The 20,648-nt window shown below is 38.5% G+C and overlaps 1 protein-coding gene and 1 pseudogene across 2 annotated transcripts in view; both read left to right on the forward strand.

The window, feature by feature from the left end:
* The window catches only part of NALF1 (NALCN channel auxiliary factor 1), a 612,383-nt gene that overhangs the window by 120,471 nt on the left and 471,264 nt on the right, over positions 1-20,648 (forward strand). The window lies entirely within an intron of this gene.
* On the forward strand, positions 12,463-13,791 carry LOC119002026 (keratin, type I cytoskeletal 18-like; annotated as a pseudogene).

A 20,648-nucleotide genomic window follows, 5' to 3' on the forward strand; every position in this document is an offset into this window, starting at 1 on the left:
TTTTTAGAGGGGAACGGAAGGAGAGAGGGAGAGAAATATCAACGTATGTATGCCTCCTGTGCATCCCCTGCTGGGAACTGGCCTGCAACCCAGGCATGTGCCCTGACTGGAAAGTGAACCGTGATTCTTTGGTTCGCAGGACCACGCTCAATCCATTGAGCTACACCAGCAAGGGCCCAAAACTTTTTTTTCTATTATACCACATATGTTACTGTGTAATATGCCTTAAAATATAAGGATTTTGTAAGAACACCGGTTTTACAGCAGAAAAAAATAAATATATTTTCACTATCCTGTATCTAAGGCTATCTAAGGCTCCTTCGCTTTTTAAAGCATAGAAAAGATTCATGAGTTTTCTATTGCCTCACAGTGCAACACCATAGATGTTCTCTAGCCATGACCTTTCCCAAAATTGTATTGTAGTGGTGGCTGATACTACTTGTTAACGAGCATGAGTAACTGATGTGTGGCAAGAACAAGGTCCTGTTTATATATATTCTGTTCTTTTGTCTTCCTCTTCTGGGAGGTGCACATGAACTGTATGTATCCTAGGAACAAATTTTAATGTTACATGTTATCTAATGATAATTATGTATGTACATTAAGTTTTGTTAATGACCCTAGTGGCTTTTAATGTCATGATGTTTCTACTTTTGGTCATTGATTTATTTTCATATGGATTAGGAATAGTAAAACTGCTATTCTTGGTTTGGAGCTTATATAAATATATCCTATTTTAGGATGGTACTAACATACACCTTTGCTTTTTAAAAAAAGTACTCGATGTAAGAAGTATCACTGTCTATTTATGTAATTTTGCTTTGTAAAGACACATCTAGATAGACTATAATGTTCAATGTAAGCTGTTGAAATCTTCCATATTACCAGAATTCTAACCCTGCCTGAATTTCTAGCATCAGAAATTCAACTAAAAATAAAGTAAGATTTAGGCCACTCTGAATAAACAGAAGCTTTCAAAGTTGTTAATAGTATGAATTTACTTTCCTGAATGTGGTGATATAGGAGTATCTGTAATAAAACGTAGGTGTGTTCTAGGAGGTGAATGAGATAGCACAGTGGTCTGCAACCTGCTTCTGCAGCTTCTGCAACACACCCTGGGTCACTTAGGCTGATAGGGTCTAGGTATCGATTTAATACTTAAAACATGGTGTAGGGCATGAATGACTAAATGGATCGATATTTTGGGCATTTTTATTCTAATAGAATACTTTGTTAACCCAGAGAAATGCCCAGTATTTCTACAGAATTTGAGTGAAGGTGCTTCAGATCCAGGAGTCCCTCTTATTCTCCAGGGTGCTACCTTACTTCATGAATTTCCACATTATTCCATTAAATTAACACTGTATTTTCAAGCAAAGGTGTCTTCACTCCTTGCCTTTATCTGAACTTTAAAAATAACTTGCAGAAAACCAAGTTTTTGCTGAATGTGGATAAACTATATACAAATGTGCTTACATAAAACGTGGGACAGAAGTGCCCTGGCTGATGTGGCTTAGTGGATTGAGTGCCAGTATATGAATCAAAGGGTCATGGGTTTGATTCCCTGACAGGACACACACCTGGGCTGCAGGTCAGATCTCCACTAGGGGGCACATGAGAGGCAACCATGCATTGATGCTCCACTTCCTCTCTCTCCTTCCCTTCCCCTCTCTCTAAAACTAACTAACTAAATAAATTTTTAAAAAGAAAACTATGGCAGAAAGGAGAAAGATGAAAGAAGAGTTGGTGGTTAGGACATGCTGCATGTATTATTCCATGAGTTTACATGTTTTCTGAAATAGGTTTATAGTACTTTGCGTATCTGTATATGATAACAATGAAAGTTTGCAAAAGTGAGGGAAAGCCGCAGCTCTCACTATTGAGAAAAGTAGGCTAGAATGAATAAATACCAGGAGGCGAAGATTCTTCTCCTCCAGTTCTATAGAATACTTAGGTGGAGCTGGTTACACTTTCATTGAAGAGACGTCCTAGATATGTGGGTGAAGAATCACATGGCAATCTGCTGAGGAAACGAGGGGCGTAGACATATTCTGATGCAGTTGGAGCACTACCCTTGCTCTCACGTGCAAAAGGAGGAGGGAACGCCACTCTTAACCAACTTCAACATCACTTCCTGAGAGGCTGACTTTTAGGTGTTAATACATCTTTCCAAGTGCCCACAGTGTTCAAAGTACTGCCCGAAAATGACAAACTCACTGTGTGTACTACACACAGTACAGAAATTTCTTCAAATGGCATTGAAATTAATACAAACCATATATATATGTGTATATATGTGTAGGATGCATATAATACTATACATATATGCCATGTTTATACTATAAGATTGTACAGAGTCCAACAAAAGTAGGTTTACAGTTGTTCACATGGGCAATAGTTCAATAATTAATAAACAATAACACAAGAATAAACTGTTGCATATTCATAGCTATAAACCTACTTTTGCCCCATCCTGTATATATATTCATGTTTGTAGTATATATAGTACATATGGTACAGTGTGCAAGATCAAATGAAAACAATACAGAAAAGATTTATTAAGAAGGATGAATGAAATTGTTTCACAGGGAGCTAAGAGAGAGTCCAGAATAACTGTGAATAAGGGAACTGATATATGAGAAGTTAACCTGTGAAGAATATGCTAGTTTAGGCAACAGTAAATTCCTATTTTCTAGGTTCCTTTTTAATTTTTTCTCACCATACACATTTCTACAGTACCAAATAGCCCTTTGGAAAATTATAGAGGGCAAAAGAAGCAGGAGCCAAAAAGTTTAAGGAATTTTAAAATTTACTAGAGTATAAATTAACATGTGAATCCTCCAGCGCACGTTTTTAACTATTGCCCCAAAGCATAATACGTTATTGAAAATGCACATATGATACAAAGGTTATTGGTGACAGTGAATCATGCTATTCCTGCTGTATTAATTTAGAAATAAAATTTTCTTATAGTGCACAGGAATATAATTCAAATCATCTCCTATGAAGATACAGGACCACTTCCACACCTTTGTGCAAAAGTTGCCTCCACTATTTTTTTTCTGGAAAGCTAGTCAGCATACTAACTTCCTAAGAAAGACACCAGGAAAATAATGTCATATAATTCTCTAATAATATTGATTTCTGTAATTTATACTGTAGAAACAGCTCTCATCCTCTCCTAAAATGTTGGCATGCAGTTCCTGTTTTCAGATGGGTATCCATTAGCATACCGGTAGTGTTGATGGTAAACATGACATCAGTGGTCTGAGGCTAAAAACCCAGAGGTAATTCACAGTGCTTGTATGTTACATTGTCCCTAATTGTTCACAGACTCTGAAACAACCCATTTCAGTTCATGGTGGCCTACAGAGAGGAATGTTACTTGGTTTCTACAGTATCACAAGCACCCACTTTAGACTATGTTACACAGTTACTGACTTATAATAAAAGGTAAATAAATGGTGGCAAGTCGCTCCCAGATTGTTATCTAATTTTATTCAATATTATCAGGTAGCCCAGAAGACTAAAATGTATGACACTTTTATTGAAAAACACATTAAAAATCATTCCCATTTGGCATTCTAAAATTTGTTTCAGAGGTATCAGATTAATCCAGGGTAATACTGAATGTTTTCTTAAAGAAAGTAACTTTTAGATTGGAACACTAGGAATTATTAGAGACTCATTTTCAAAGGCTAGTGAATTAATTCAGTAAGCATAAAAAATGCTGGGAAAACACTAAGTTAAAGTCCCAGTTGAATTTATGTTATGACTAGAGTTGAAACAAAACAAAACAAAAAAAAAAGCACATAACTCAGCAGCTAATGTCAGTCACAACAAAAATGAAAACCAACTGAGGAATCAGAGTCCTCTTTAATTTTCATATGGAGGCTGTGGCTCTGTAATTGTATAGGAGAGTGTTGGTGGAGCCTGAATCCCCCTGTGATGGGTAAAATGTGTGAAAAGCATTCGTATATCAGTCAATTTTTCAGTGACTTATTTGTGCCTACTTCAGTGAAGAGAAATTACTTAAAGAAAAAATAATAATGAGAAGATTCTTGATAGTAAGTCTCTCTGTAGCAGCCTACTTTATGAATGTGCCCTCTCATTTTTCTTGCGAGAGGCTGATATTTGATCTTTCCTGTAGCAATTTTAGTAGCATACTTAGAAAACAGTGAACACGTACTATAAACAGAAACTGTCGAGATTATATTATTGATAATTCATAGGAATGACTTTTGGTATATTAACGAGAAGTTTTATAGGTCTAGGGAATTTAATGCACTTTGACTACATTGCATGAAGCAGACAGTCAATAAATACCTGTGGTATATTGAGTCAGTCCTTCTAGGTGAATACCCCAAAGTCCATCTGCTGCACCTGGCCCAATGGAATTGCACAGTTCCAGCAGTTTGATTCATTTTAAACTCATTTGTAAAATTAGTAATACATTAATACCTAACATCTTAAGATCATTAATATACATTTCCTCATTTATTTTTTCTGAGTAGTAAAATAATGTATCACAGATAGGATTTGCTATGGATGAGGCAAAAAAAGAAATTTAAGATAGGTCAAATAATAGCTTAGGTCAGGGATTGGCAGACTTTTCTTTTTTTAAAAATATATTTTATTGATTATACCATTACAGTTGTTCTAGTCCCCTCTTCATTCCCCTCCACCCGAACACTCCCTCCCCACCATTCTCCCCCCCTTAGTTTATAACCACGTGTCTCAAGTTCTTTAGATTCCATATTTTCCCCACTATTCTTGCCTTCCCCCTATCTATTTTCTACCTACTGTCTATGCTATTTTCTGTGCCTTCTTCCCTCTTCTCCTCCTCCCACCCCCCTGTTTCTAACCCTCCATGTGTTCTTCATTTCTATGGTTCCACTCCTGATCTAGCTGTCCTCTTGGTTTGCTTTTGTTTTAGGTGTGGTTGTTAGTAACTGTGAGTTTGCTGTCCTTTCACTGTTCATATTTTTCATCTTCTTTTTCTTAGATAAGTCCCTTTAGCATTTCATAGAATAAGGGCTTGGTGATGATGAACTCCTTGAACTTGACCTTATCTGAGAAGCACTTTATCTGTCCTTCCATTCTAAATGAAAGCTTTGCTGGATAAAGCAATCTTGGCTGTAGGTCTTTGGATTTCATGACTTGGAATACTTCTTTCCAGCCCCTTCTTGCCTGTAAGGTCTTTTTTGAGAAATTCGCTGACAGTCTGATGGGTACTCCTTTGTAGGTGACTGTCCCCTTATCTCTTGCTGCTTCTAGGATTCTCTCCTTCATTTTGGTCTTGGCTAATGTAATTATGATGTGCCTTGGTGTGTTCCTTTTTGGGTACAACTTCTTTAGGACTCTCTGAGCTTCCTGGATTTCCTGGAAGTCTATTTCCTTTGCCAGACTGGGGAAGTTCTCCTTTATTATTTGTTCAAACAAGTTTTCCGCTCCTGACTGTTTCTTTCCCCCTTCTGGTACCCCTATAATCTGGATGTTGGAACGTTTAAAGATGTCCTGGAGGTTCCTAAGCCTCTCCTCATTTTTTTGAATTCTCATTTCTTCATTCCTTTCTGGTTGGATGTTTTATTCTTCCTTCTGGTCCATTCCATCGATTTGAGTCCCAGTTTCCTTTCCATCGCTATTGGTTTCCTGGACATCTCCCTTCATTTCAATTAGTTTAGCCTTCATATGTTCCTCTAATTTGTGATTATACTCAACCAGTTGTGTGAGCATCCTGATAAACAGTGTCTTGAACTGTGCTTCTGAGAGGCTGGCGATTTCTCGGTCGCTGAGAGTTATCAGCTCTGGGACTTTGAGTTCTTCTTGCGCCATCTTTTGGGCTGTTTGTGCCTGTTATGTAGCAGGATTGGAGCCCTAAGGTGTTCACCAGAGCAGGGCAACTCAGTCACTGGGTTGTGACGCTGTATGTGGGGGTGGGGTCAAAGAGGAGCAATGGCGTCCCGTCTGCCGCCTCCCGCTGTGGCCCCCTCAGGTGGGGCAGCTGCCACCGTCACCGGGGTCCACACGTTTCGTCCCACTGCACGTGAGTGTGCCACTGCCATCAGCCCTCGCCCCCTGGGGTCCACGTGGTCTGTCTCACTGTGCGAGAATGTGCGACCGCGGTCAGTCTGCCCCACTCCCTGACTGGGTCGGGGCCACTTGCGCGCCTAGGTCGGGGGATCTGTCCTGCCTGATCCTGCTCCGCTGCTGGCTCTGCCCCTCTTACCATCCTGGTTGAACGGGGTCGTTGTTGTCGGACTTCCGTATAATTCAATTTTCTGTTCTTTGGCTGTGTCTTTGTTCTCTAAACCTTTGTTGTATTCAAACTTGGTTGTGGGAGAAGGCACAGTGTTTCCACCTATGCCTCCATCTTGGCGGAAATTGGCAGACTTTTCTGTAAAGGGCAGGATAGCAAATATTTTAGGCTTTAGGTTTTGTAGTCACTGTACAATTTCTCTCACATAGTCTTTGTGTGTTTTTTCTAGCAGCCATTTAAAAATGTGAACATTTTCTTAGATCATTGCAATACAAAACAGATGCATTTGTGCACATATACTGGGCTATAGTGTGCTAACTCAGTAAAATCCATTGTGTATTTGGTGGCTCAGAGAATAAATGCCTTTTTTCAACGTTCTGAAAACCCTCAGCCTGTGGAACTCCCATGAGAAGTGCCACAAGCCCCAACATGTTTTTCAGGGTGAATTTCTGCAACAACCCATAGAATTTCAAACAGAAATAGAGAAGGAATGCATCCAACCATTTTAATCTTTTCAGATCAAATTTTTACAAGAGTATTTTAATTTTTTCTTTATGTATATTACCACTTTTTTTCATGGCAAACTGTGCCTTCATACTTCCCTTTAGCAAGACACACTGCTCTCATGTTTGTGCCTCAAGAGATGCCATTTCTTTTGCTGTCAGGAGCAGTCTGTTGTGTGTGAGTGTTTCTTTATGTCAGTTTTCTGCTCTGTCATGCTGAAATGTGCAGAATGTACAGTTTTCACTGTAAGGCAGCCAGGAATCCCAAACTTGCAAAATAAAAATGAATTTATAAGAGTATAAAATGCCAGCAAGATAATAACAGCTAAGATAATAACATCTCTTAGAAAAGAAAATCAAGGCAAAACTCTTTGGAAAATGGGGGTACAAAATAGTCTTGGGTCTCTCCTAAGAAGAAATACATGAAACAAACCTCACCTTTTCCTCTTTAATTTTCAGTGTTTACTTTGTAAGCAATAGTATGTTTTAGCAAATTAACTTTCAACCATTTGTTTTTCTACGAAAAAGGAGTTCTTTATTTTTCAACTCCAATTATTCAGCTTAACATTTAGCTTTGAATACATCTTTATCAATATAAAATTCAAATGGACAAATAAGGTATGTTGATAAAATACAACAATATATAAGACCATTTTGACTCTTCATATAGTTTTTCTTAGTAAAGTTAGATAAAACAGTGAAAGTTACGGCTATAAAGTTTGTAACAAAGATAAAATATGTTTAAATAAACAAATGAAGTTATGATCCAGATAACAAATATCTGAGACTTAGTTTGTTGAGTGAAACTGAAGGAAAATCACAAATCAGATGTGGGTCAACTTTAACGAAAATTCTATGAAGCCCAGTTGAATAGTTGGAATTGTTTTATAAATAATTCATTAAACCAGCCACTAAATCAATCCCAGACATTGCTTAATTGCTTCATGTAGAATTTTTCTCATGAAGTTACATGATTGATATTCTTTTGTTTCACTTTGCTATTGCAACCTTTTTAGCTATATTGGACCAAATTTTTTCTTCCTTCTTCACAAGTCTGTTCTGTTTGCATGTGAGCCTCAAGGGACCATTTTTAACAAAACTTAATTGGGTTTTACTGATTATGAAATTTGAGTGTATTTATCCTCCCTGCATTCCCAACTCTTAGATAATCTCTAAGAAATTATCAAGAAACATTTTATGTAATATGTATTTTATATAATAAATATCAAAATAGTACATGTTTACATATAATATATAAAGTACATTTTAATGTATATAAACTGTAGCCATATATTATATGATATATAATATGCAAATTATTTTAACATATACATATGTAATACATGTTTGAGTATAGTAATTTCAATTAGTAGTGGATTACTTATTTAAATAAGTGCTGTAAATACTAATTACCTAATTTAAATTATAAAAATATGCACTGACCTCTAGTCATCTAGTGAACCTCTGCAGACTTCAGAATTTAAGTGTAAAACTTAATTTGCAAATTTGTAAGCTTCCCTAGATTTCCTGAAGAAAATACTATAAAGTAGACACTGTATATTTTTGATGCCATTCTGTTCTTGCTTGCCCACTGCCTCATCCACATCTCCTTTTTGACCACTAATTTGGTGTTATTTTCCAGGCATTCAACGAAAAAGGTTAACACTAGTGTAGGACCAATGACAGCCACAGAGATTAAACACATAGTAGCAAGATTGTATCATTTCTGGAAAGACAGACCTGCCCCATTCTCTAACGAGTCATCATTTGAAGTGGCTATTGACTCCACCTCATGTACCTGTCCTTACGGTGAGAGATAGAGACATCAAAGGCACTGGATTTCAGTCTTCCTTGTATTAAACAGTCAGACTTCAATGAATCGATGATTTAATAATTCCCAAGCAACAAGAAACTTTTAATATCAGTTGATTTTATGGAAGAGTGGTTAATTTGATACAAATACAAGTTAGATATAATTTTTGCCCATGATTTTAGTTTTAAAAAATATAAAACCTTATGTGTGCCATTCTGTTTTTTATAATTTAAGCACACCAAATCAAGGCTTGTTTAATAAAAGTAAAATAAAACCAAGCTATCCCTCATTTCCCAAATTCACACAGCATGCTTACAGCATGTAACTATGGGAATTGAATTAACATAACAATTAACAAGTTGCATGGCTTGCAGCTTGATTAGGTACATAATGGTCTAGCCTGCATTATAAAAGAGATTTTTCTCTGCTATGAATATGTAACATCAAACTTTAATATATGGATGAAGTCTTCAATCAATTGTTTCTTTCTCTAATGACCAAGACATGCTTTAAATCAAAAATACATTGACATTACACAATCTGTAAAGAATTTTGTGGATGTGGGTGTAAGTATGGTGGGAAGAAACATACAATGTAACTTTATCTTCATTGCATATATCTTTTATATTTAATGGACTTTATCATTCAATTGAAACACTCAAATTGATTAATTGAGAATGCTTTGGTTTTGTATTTAATGAGTCAGTGGTGTGGAGCTAAGAATTATCTCTTCATTTTAGATCCCTAAGATGACATATGAGATGAATAATGCAGGCCAGATATTCTATTGCTTTAGGTGGTATACCACTCGACATTTCACTTTGCCTTTGAAATCGTGTTTGGTAAGCCCATGGCTTCAGAACCTGAGTACTCCTAGCTCTAACCTAAATATGGGAGGTAATTCTGTAATTTTCAAGTGTTCATGGGGTTACCCAATTAGGAGTGGAGGGGGGAAAATGGAGACAACTGTACTTGAACAAAAATACAAAGAATTAGAAATATCCATGACAAAAATCTGGGGAGAGAGCACATTGAAAGACACAATTGAAATAAGAAATATTGTCCTGAATGGCAAAGTTTTAAGTCTAAAACATGATAATTACTACTTTTAAAACATATGTATTCTATTACAGTTGTCCCATTTTCCCCCTTTGTTCCCGTCTGCCCTACACCTGCCCTCTCACCCACATTTCCCACCCCCTTAGTTCATGTCCATGGGTCATACATATAAGTTATTTGGCTTGTATATTTCCTATACTATTTTAAATCTCCCCTTATTTTGTACATACTATTTATGCTTTTTATTCCCTGTATCTTCCCCTCCCATTCTCTCCCTTCCCCTCCATGTGATCTCCATTTCTCTGATTCTGTTCCTGTTCTAGTTGTTTGCTTAGTTTGTTTTTGGTTTTGGTTTTCTAGGTTCAGTTATTGATAGTTGTGACCTTGTTGTCATTTTACTGTCCATAGTTTTTCATCTTTCCTTAGATAAGTCCCTTTAACATTTCATATAATAAGGGCTTGGTGATGATGAACTTCTTGAACTTGACCTTATCTGGGAAACACTTTATCTGCCCTTCCAGTCTAAATGATAGCTTTGCTGGATAGAGTAATCATTGGATGTAGACCCTTGCATTTCATTAATTCAAATACTTCTTTCCAGCCCCTTCTTGCCTGTGAGGTTTCTTTGGAGAAATCAGTTGATGGTCTATGGGAACTCCTTTGTAGACAGCTGTCTTCTTTCCTCTTGCCACTTTTAAGATTCTCTCCTTATTTTTAATCTGGAGTAATGTAATTATGGTGTTCTTTGCTGTGTGCTTCCTTGGGTCCAACTTCTTTGGGATTTTGTGAGTTTCCTGGACTCCCTGGAAGTCTATTTCCTTTGCCAGATTGAGGAAGTTCTTCATTATTTGTTCAAATACATTTTCAATGTCTTGTTTTTCCTCTTCTCCTTCTGGTACTCCTGTGATTCACATGTTGGAATGTTTCAAGTTGTCCCATAGGTTCCTAAGTCTTATTTTTGAATTCTTGTTTCTTCATTCTGTTCTGGTTGAATGTTTCTTTCTTTCTTCTGGTCCAAAGCATTGATTTGAGTCCTGGTTTCCTTCCTGTCACTATTGGTTCCCTGTTCATTTTCTTTTAATTCACTTTTCATAGCCTTCACTCTTTCCCCTATTTTGTGAGCATACTCAACCAATTATGTAAGCATCCTGATTGCTTTGATCTGTTCTTTCTTTGGGCCTTTTTTTCTGTCTCTGCATGCCCGTTACTTAGTAAAGGGAGGAAGCCTTAGGTATTCCACCAGGGCAGGGCAACCCAGGTTGTGTGTTGGCACTGTATCCCAGGCACTGTATCTGGAAGAGGGGTCCAAAAGGGAACAATACTGCTTTGCGGGGCTCTTGGCTGGCTTTCAGTAACTTCTTCTGCTACCCGCAAGCAAATTGTGCCCTTCTGGTGCTGATTCTTGGGTGGATGGTTTTGTATACTTTTTAGGATCCTGGGGGTCTCTCCAACAAACTCTCCTATGAAACTGGGAGTTTCCTGCTGCTTCACCCCCCACTGATTTTTTCAGTCAGAGGTTTTGAGGTTTTATTTCCCCTGGCTGGAACCTTGGGTTGCATGGTCTGTGACCCCCCCCCATTGTTCTACCCAGTTTATGTGCATGCAAATATGGGACTGCCTGGTTTGCCAGTCACCCCCTCACTGAGTCCACTAGCCACTGCCTTCTTTGCCCCAGTCCTCCAGCCACCACCTTGTGATGAGTCCTCTCTGCCCTAGCTGCCCGATTCTGCCCCTCCTACCAGCCTGGGTGAATGTTCTTCTTTAACTCCTTCATTGTCAAACTTCCATACAGTTCGATTTCCTGGCAGTTCTGATTGATTTTTGTTTTTAAATTTGTTGTTGTTCTTTTGTTTGGTGAGGAGGCACGGTGTATCTACCTATGTGTCCATCTTGGCTGGATCACTACTTTTTGATTAATTAATCAATTAGTTATTTTTGATATGTGCAAAAGCTGTGGGAAAAAGACTGTTGGAGAGGAGGTTCATGACAGGATACAATAAATGATTTAAGATGGATACCTGAATTTAGGAATACTCTTCACAAGTGAGATATCAAGCTTGGTAGCTAACAGGCTCTTTCTTTTTTGTAAGTTAGAGAGTTGAAATAATTTGCAGAACTCAAAATGCAGTAGACACCACACTGAATGAATGGCAATATGAATATCTTTTGGATTTGATTTTCTTCTATGCTTCCATTATGGGATACTTCACTTTCAATTTACATCCAATCTGTAATATTGACTTGCATGTATAATCCATAGAGAAAACTGGAGTTTTCAATTTTTCACATCAGAATTGTGCTTCTTGTCCTTATTGTTTATTTATTCAGTAACTCAAGGAAATTTATTTCCTGCCTCATATGTTTACATGTTTGATACATTTTGTATTGTGCAGTTAAGGCCTGGCATGCTCAAAAGTTGATCAACCCAGCATAGCTTGTATTATCATAACATTCTCATGTAACTCTTTATTATTACCATAAAATGTATATGTTATTATATGTATACACAGACACAAATGCACACATTCATAGTTCAATGAGGACAGAGGCTGTGTCTTCTACCCCTTACATAATAGGCATTCAATAATTTTTGCTGAATGAATAAAAGTACATGATATTTAAAGCACATTTTAAACCCAGTGTAAGGGATTACTAGACTTAACTCGGGAGCTAAAGAGTAAGATAAACTAATTAAGAATTAACACCAGTATCAAAGATATAGCATACAATAAACAAGAAGTAGTTGATTGTGCCTACAGGTAATAAAGAATATGATACTGGGCAGCTTCAACCTGAATCTCAGCTTCTCACCTTCCTCCCTGAAAAACATGAGCTTCAGCACGTGCTCCAGATTCTCCACATGCCACCAGACCCTGGACTCTGTGTAGCAGCCCAGCTACTGGCACCGTGCAGGGGCTCAGGCTCCCAGATCTCAGTGTTCTAGTCTACCAACATGCAGGGCAGCTGGGGCTCTGGGGGCCTGGCTGCAGGGGTAGCTGGGGATCTGGTGGGCATAGGGGGTATTCAGAGAGAGAAGGAGACTATGCAATGCCTGAATGACCCCCTGGCCTCCTACCTAGAGAGGGTGAGAAGCCTGGAGGCTGATAATCAGAGACTAGAGAGAAAAATCCAGCAACACTTAGAGAGTAAAACCCTTAGAAAGGATTTCAGGTCAGAGACTGGGCACATTATTTCAAGACCATCAAGGACCTAAAGGCTCAGATCTTTGCAAATTCTGTGGACAATGCCAGCATCATTCTGCAGATTGATAACGCCCATCTTGCTGCTGATGACTTCAGAGTCAAGTATGAGCTAGAGCTGGCTGTGCTCCAGTCTGTGGAGAATGACATTAATGGGCTCCAAAAGGTCATTGGTGACACCAGTATTACTCAGCTGCATCTGGAGACAGAGATTGAGGCTCTCAAGGAGCTGCTCTTCATGAAGAAGAACCACGAGGAGCAAGTAAATGGTCCACAAAACCAGATTGCCAATTCTGGATTGACTATGGAGTTGGATGCCCCCAAATCTTAGGATCTTGGCAAAATCATGGCAGACATCCGGGCCCAGTATGATGAGGTGACTCAGAAGAACCGAGAGGAGCTGGACAAGTACTGGTCCCATCAGGTCAAAAAGAGCACCACAGTGGTCACCTCACAGACCACTAAGATATGTGCTGCTAAGATGACACTCACGGAGATGAGATGTATGGTCCAGTCATTGGAGGTGACCTGGACTCAGTGAGGAATCTGAAGGTCAGTTTGGAGAACAGCCTGAGGGAGGTGGAGACATGCTATGCCATGCAGGTGGAACAACTCAATGGGATCCTGCTGCACCTGGAGTCAGAGCTGGCCTAGACCTCAGCATAGGGGCAGTGCCAGTGCCAGCAGTATGAGGCCCTGCTGAACATCAAGGTCAAGCTGGAGGCTGAGATTGCTACCTACTGCAGTATACTGGAAGAAGGGGAGGACTTCAATCTTGTTGATGCCCTGGACAGGAGCCACTCCTTAGAAACCATCCAAAAGACCATGACTCACAGGACTGTGGATGGCAAAGTGGTGTCTGAGGTCAGTGGCGCCGAAGTTCTGAGGCATTAAAGGCAGCAGAAGTGGGGCATCCCATGGTAGGGCTGAAGGACAATAAAAAGTTCATTGAAAGATTAAACAAAAAAGAACATGATACTGGAACAATTGGTAGGAGTTTTATTTTTCAAGGCATCATTTGAGGTGTTTTGAAAGGATTTTAAAGTTCTCTTACAATCATCTAAAAGACCAAGAAGAAACATTACTCCTCACAATTCAAAATTGGGTTTTTTTGGAGGTTTGAGTTGATTTTATCTTTTATCCTGCCACCGGGATATCATTTGTTTTGACCTATACATGATCCACACTCCAAAAGGTTTCACAGCACGTCATTAGATACTAATTTCATAGAGCAGGATGGATATTGTTGTGCCTGTACTCCTTCGTGGCTGCCAATAAAATGCCTTGCACATAGGAGATACGAAGATCTATTAAGTTTTGTGTTTTCATCTTTCAGAATTTCTCAGTCACATTCATTCCATCTTTGAGGGCATGTCTAAGAAAACTAATATTTATTTTAAAGATTATTAAAAATGAAACGTTTGAACTAGTACACATAACTATGAATTTTCAGGTCTTGGGGGATACAGTATCTAGCAATAGGAGTTGCAGGACAAAAGATGTATGAAAAGTCAGGTACCAAAAAAGTAACCAGGCTTTTGGATTGAGACACTCATGAAGGAGGAACCCAGGGATCACATGCCTCATTTCATCATTATTGCCTTCCTGGTTACCAAAAAAATTGGCTCAGTTTTATGAATGAATGAAATAATTAATTAAGGTTATTGAAAGGATTCCAGCGTTGAGTATGACTTCTAACTAGAAGGCCTGTAAGGTTTTTTAAAATATTGAAAATCTGTGACAAAGAAATGCATAGAAAATTCTAACTCAAGTGATTATTGTGATAGCCACATGTACGGTTTGCTTCAGATGTGTGCTCAGAGCAACCATGTGGTTTTCCTAAACATGAAAGTACATGCTGAAATATATCCTAAGTTGTATTAATCTGATCTGATTGGGCTGATTCTTTAAATGCAATATTTGAAATTGTAGCAATTTTGAGAATGACATTTTATTACTTCCATTTTGCAGATGAAAATAAGGGTTAGAGAGGTTTAGTGACTTGCTCAGAGGACATGGCTAGATATACCTAGGTTTTCTGCATGTGAAGCCTTTCTTTCACTCTCTGCTGCTAGAGCTATGGGCAGACATTTTAAGAAGGGAAATATCAATGTTGTAAGGGGAACTGCAGGAAGACACCACAGGAAATCACTCCTGAGTGAAAGGGCACTACTTCTGCCCCTTTGGTTCTGGAATACGGAAGTCAGGCTTTTAGGCCAGAAAGGATGTGGCTTAGCTTACTCCTAAATTTCTGTTATATGAACCATCAAATCATTCAGTCTCAGAGCCTGTTTCTTTGTTTCCCTCAGTCTGGATTCTCTGAATACAGAAAGGATATAACAAGACCATTTAATGAATTCTTGAATATTCTCCCTCCCTCCCTCCTTTTTTTCTCCCTCTCTCCTTCCTCCTCTCTTTCTTTCTTTAATGGCTCTCTCTGTTTAGCTTATGTTGTACATGCAATTCCACCAGAATGCTTTATTTCTTAACTTGCTGAATGTTTAATTTTGACTTTATAATGATTCAAAGGCTGAAATAAAAAGCACGATTACTTCTGTAATTTATCATTGGCCAGAGTGTGTGGATAAACAGAGCATGACAAAAGCCTTTTGCATGCATATGTTGTTTGAGAAAGTTTTAAAATATTCATGAAATGATGGTAGGAATGTATATGAGAGATCTACAGTCTCCAGGAATGCCTCTCTTGCTGAGGTTCCCCTCTCTCACAGGAGAGACTGAGGAGGATATTATATATTCTGTTTGCCTCTACACTAGGCAGTAAGATTAGTATAATGAGAAGGAAAAATGCAGATTGAGACTATCCCTAGAGTCCATCACTCCCCTGGAGTTAGGTGTTGGGATTCCACTGCAGAAGCAGTCATTGGGCATTGTGGGCAGAGCTCAGAAATGGGTGGGCCTCCTGCAGTCTCCTGAAGCATGGGGCCATGCAGGGAGGCACCAGGCCATGTTTTCTCCCATATGTATTCAGAGGAAGAAAGGTGACTTTGCACTCCACTGGAAAGAGCAGTATTCTGCATATTTTTTTCAGGAACACATAGAAACTGAAATATTAAGCCTGTTCTATTCAAAATACCATTTAGCATTGAACACTGTAAAGTCTGTAGGCCTGCCTCCACTGTTTACTACTCTGGATGTGTGGCAGTTTGTTTCTACTGCACTGCCAAAGGCCCATCCACATCTCTGGGCTGACCCGTGGAGACTGTGTTTTCCTTTAGTTGTGGGTGATGGTGGAAGATGGTGAGGGACCAGCTCACTTGTTGAGGGGAAGGACAGAGATAGAAGTGCCAGCAAAGCCACTTTCACTGTCTAACGTATGCCCTAAGAAGCTGCTTCATTTTTACTTGTAAACTTTATTTCATACAATTTGGTGCATGATATCCAGAGCATTTACAATCCTTCCCTTGGTACCTATGCCAGAAATAAAAGTTATGATGATTATTGTGTTATATATTCTTTTATATATGTTGAAATCTAATGACATAAGTTTTAAATTAATGCAAGGTAACATTCATATGTATACAATGAAATGCCCATGCAGAGCACAGTTATTTATCTGGATACAAATCAATTTAGGAAATAGTGTGTCCTGTTATCTTAGAGTTTTATTGAGATTTGCTTGTACACAAATGGAGCTGGGTTAGTCTCCCTGTATGGAAAAAAAAGCATGTAGGCATCCTTTGCTGTAAACAGATGTGTTTCAATCTGTGTTTACCCAGAAGGTAGCAGGAATCACTACCCTCCACCCAGCATGATTTTGCTCTAAGGTAATCAGTCATTAAAATGACATGGATAAGAACTGCAGTGCAGGCAGATGCATAAATGCTCGAGAAAATAACAAACTCTCTGGTTCCCCAGCCACATTTCTTCCATCATTTGATTTGGCTAATTTGCTGTTGCAATCTTTTAGGTGGTCAAATTAAGAACTTAAAATTTTAATTCAACAGGCACTACCAGACACTTAATACTCATAATTATGATGCTTGGAGCTGTTATTGTTACAAAAGTGAGCAGAGCACATGATTGTCTTCAAGGAGGATGAATAATGCAGATAAACTGTGTGCAGCCCTGATGAATGGCAAGGTCTTGGGGTGGAGGGCCCCAGAGTGCTATAGTATAAAACTTATGTTTAGCTGGAAGTGAATGGGAAGGGCTCCATGGAGTTGGTGGCAAATGAGAGAAGCCACAAAGTTGGAATGAAGTTTGGGATGGGGCATAGTCAGTGGGAAGGGCATTCCAAAGAGATATGACCAAGGGATTGGGTAAATCAGTGTGGAAGAGAGAACAATATTGTGCCTCTTTATTCACACAAATCTGTCATGCAGCCATATTTGCAAAGAATTTGGGTGAAGGAGGTCCCAAAACATGCTCCAAAGGAGCCGTTTAATCATCTGGGTTGGAGATGATAAAGGGCTAAGTAGGGCAAAAGCACATGAGTAAATGTTGGGAAAAGGAAGAAAAAGAATAAAATGTCACTGTGGCCTTTCAAACTTGGATACCAAGAAAACATTCTATTCTCAGCAATGAAAGATTCATTCAGAAGAGGGGAAATTAGGTAGAGGTGAGAGAAAATGAGGAACTACATTTCAATTATGTTAGTTTGCAACTATTTGCTGGAATAGCTAGTACAGATGTGTTGTAGGCAGGTAGCCGTGTGAATTTGGAGCTGAGAAAATGATCAGGATAGGATAAATAGATTGTGGAAATATTTTTAAAAAGCAATGAATAGTCCAGGTGGTAAGCACAATCATATCACTGAAAAAGAGAGAGTTAGAGAGGAAAGAATGCTGAATATTTACTTTTATGGGGGATGGAAAAAAGAGAATGTAGACATGATTATAAGGAAATTGTGTATGCAGTGGGCAGATAGGACAAAGCTGTGTTAAAACAGCTGAGGGAATATTTCACAAAGATTAAAGGCCTCAAAAAGATTAAATATGTGAAAATTCAAGGAATTATGATAATTTGAAAACCAAGAGGTTATTGGTAACATCTGTAGACAGTCACCAGATTTCAAGTAGTTACAAAGAGTAGATATGAGGAAATAAAAATAATAGCTCTCAAAATGTTTTTAATAGAGAACAAAAGGAAAATTGGTAATCTGAAAAGTGATCATGCTAGTACCGTTTACTGAGTATCTACTAGGGGCTGGCATCATATGCAATATCTCATTTAATTCTAATACAAACAATCATGATTGCAAACTTGGAGTACAGAGGAGATGAAAGTATGTAGGGTATCACTTCACCCTCCCTTTGTTTCAGCAAATGTAAAGGTGATAAAGACAGAAAATAAAATCTTATTTTCTTTTTAAGTATCAGTCCTCATCCATCTGGTTTGTCCTCACCGAGTTTGGCACTTCTTGGTTATAACTCCAGTGCCCTGGGCAGTGGACAACATCCCCCAGCTACTTTAAACAGCACATTCTGCTCCCTCCTGATTTCACACTTCACAGGTTTCTTAGCGTTTCTTCCCCTTCCCTTTAAGGATTTTCTAGCTCAGTTCTTAAACCTCAGTGTGCATCATAATCACCCAGAGTTTGTTAAACAAGCGCTTGCTGACTCCCAGCCCAGAGTTTCTGACTTCATAGGTTTATGGTGAGACCTGAGATTTTCATTTCTTGTAAGTTCCAACTTGATACTTATATGGCTAGTAAACATACTGTGCAGGGGGGCTCAAATTCAGAATATATTGGACTGATTCTAGAGAGCATTATTGACTGATTTAAATACCTACGCAGTTTTCAGAAGAGGGATTCTGTTGATATTTAGTTCCAGTAGACACAAATAGAATTAATGAGTAGAGGGTACAGGAAAATCTTGCTGATGCACATAGGAGAACTGAGCTCAACCAAAAGAGTGCACTGACATGGAATATGTGGGCAATAAGAGTGAGATTCGACAACACCTGCTGAGGATGCTGTAGTAGTTTCCAGCAGACAAACATTTGGTATAGATGATCCTTAAGCTAACCCCCAACTCTGAGATTCAGTGATTTTGATTTTCCCAAGTTCACTATTTTTATCCAGAGTAAACCTGTACCCTCTTCCTTTTCCAGAACCCAGCTTCCCATTAAAACAAGCAATAAACATTTATGTAAAAAGGAGTTTCTCTTTACAATTCTATTATTAAATCCACCACTGTCAGCAAGAGAGTTTATATCTGAACTCTTCTTCTCACCAAACTTAACATTCACCATACTTTCTGATGAGGCATGTGGCCTATGTAAGATCTTATTAGCCATTAAAAAAATGTCATCTGAAAACAAATTTGTCTTCAAATACAGTTACCTCTCCTGTGGCCAACCTAGCTCCATTAAAAACATTTTCAGAGCTTAGCTGGCCACTGCATGTCTACTTTGGGGAAGGGAGGTATTTCCTGTGTGATGTCCTGTAGACTCTTCAGAATGTGTCTCTGACTATACAGGGAGTGGAGAGAAAGCGGGTCGTCCCAATAACTTGTCTGGAACTGAAGTGCAAAGTTTCTTTCTCTTATCAAACCTTGACCCTGGATGTACTGAGAATAAGATTGGGAGAAAAAAGTAATCAAGCTGTTCTCTCTCCTGTACTCAGCATTGAACATTGATAAAACTGTGAGCCCTTCAATAGCTCAGCTGGTAGAGCGGAGGACTGTAGGCTACATCTGTGTGAACATTGATAAAGCTTTTGCAATGAGGATGAAGGGGAAAAATATGGTGCAGTGCAATATAATACGCTGTGACTCTTTTCCCCTGGGTAAATTTTACACCAGGCTGAAATTAGGGAGCACTGTTCTGGAGTGATTGAAAGTTTTATTTTCCAAATGCAAAGACTCCAATGGATGAATTTTGAGCCTTTCAGAGCTCTCTTATCCTTGGTAATAACTCTGGCTAAGAAGTGTAAATGTGCCTGATGCCTTTGAGAACACCTGAATGGTCTCGATAGAAACATTGACCGGGTGAACTTGGATATTAAGGTTGCCTTGAAGGCTGACATAAATGGGTTTCAATTACTGCCTGAGAGATGGACACTCTAATTTTTATAGGTGTCATCAGTCTTTTAGCTTCCCAAAGTTAACTGTGTTCCATGCATTGAACTTGGCAAACTTTGATAAAACAAAGTCAGAGAAGACAAACAAACAGTGTGCCATATTCTTTACATATTCGTTTACTTTTTGTTTGGAGTGATTCTTATAATTATATGAAAAAATTATGTTCCCTTTCAGGAAGCCCTGCATCTTAATCTTTTGAGCTTTTGTTTTCATTTAAAGCTTTCATATATCAAAGTCACTCACTGCTAATTCAGCAAACCTGGACCACAGTGGTGAGTAGAAGATGGAGACTTCCATGGCAGAAATGCATGCTAATGAGTGGTGCTTTGCAAACTCTCTCTGCAGAAGAACTCACTTTTTACCCTTGCATCATAACCTGTAGTAGTCTCCTGTATGTGACCATACAAAGGTCATACCATGTACAGTTCCTCACTGAGTCTCAAAACACCCTAATTAGGTGGTACCCTGTTCAACAATGTGACTCTCCTCATCATCACTGTAAAAATGTTTAAGACCCTCTCGATTTATATACTTACCTTGCTGTGGACTGTGACTAATTGTTTATTGCCATACTTAGAGTAGCACTGCTTTTTATAGAAGAAGCTGGCTAACTTTTGAGACATTTCATGATATGAAACTCTTCAGGCACAAAAACCATAGGTATAGGTTTTTGTTGCCATGGACATCATCCAATGTTGCCATGGACATCATTCCTGGGTTTTTGCAATTTAAAGTAGGAAATGATAGCAATAATTTAAATAATATTAA

The sequence above is a fragment of the Sturnira hondurensis genome, unplaced genomic scaffold, assembly GCF_014824575.4.
Source record: "Sturnira hondurensis isolate 20B ecotype Veracruz unplaced genomic scaffold, ASM1482457v3 Scaffold0017394, whole genome shotgun sequence".
Classification (NCBI taxonomy): Eukaryota; Metazoa; Chordata; class Mammalia; order Chiroptera; family Phyllostomidae; genus Sturnira; species Sturnira hondurensis.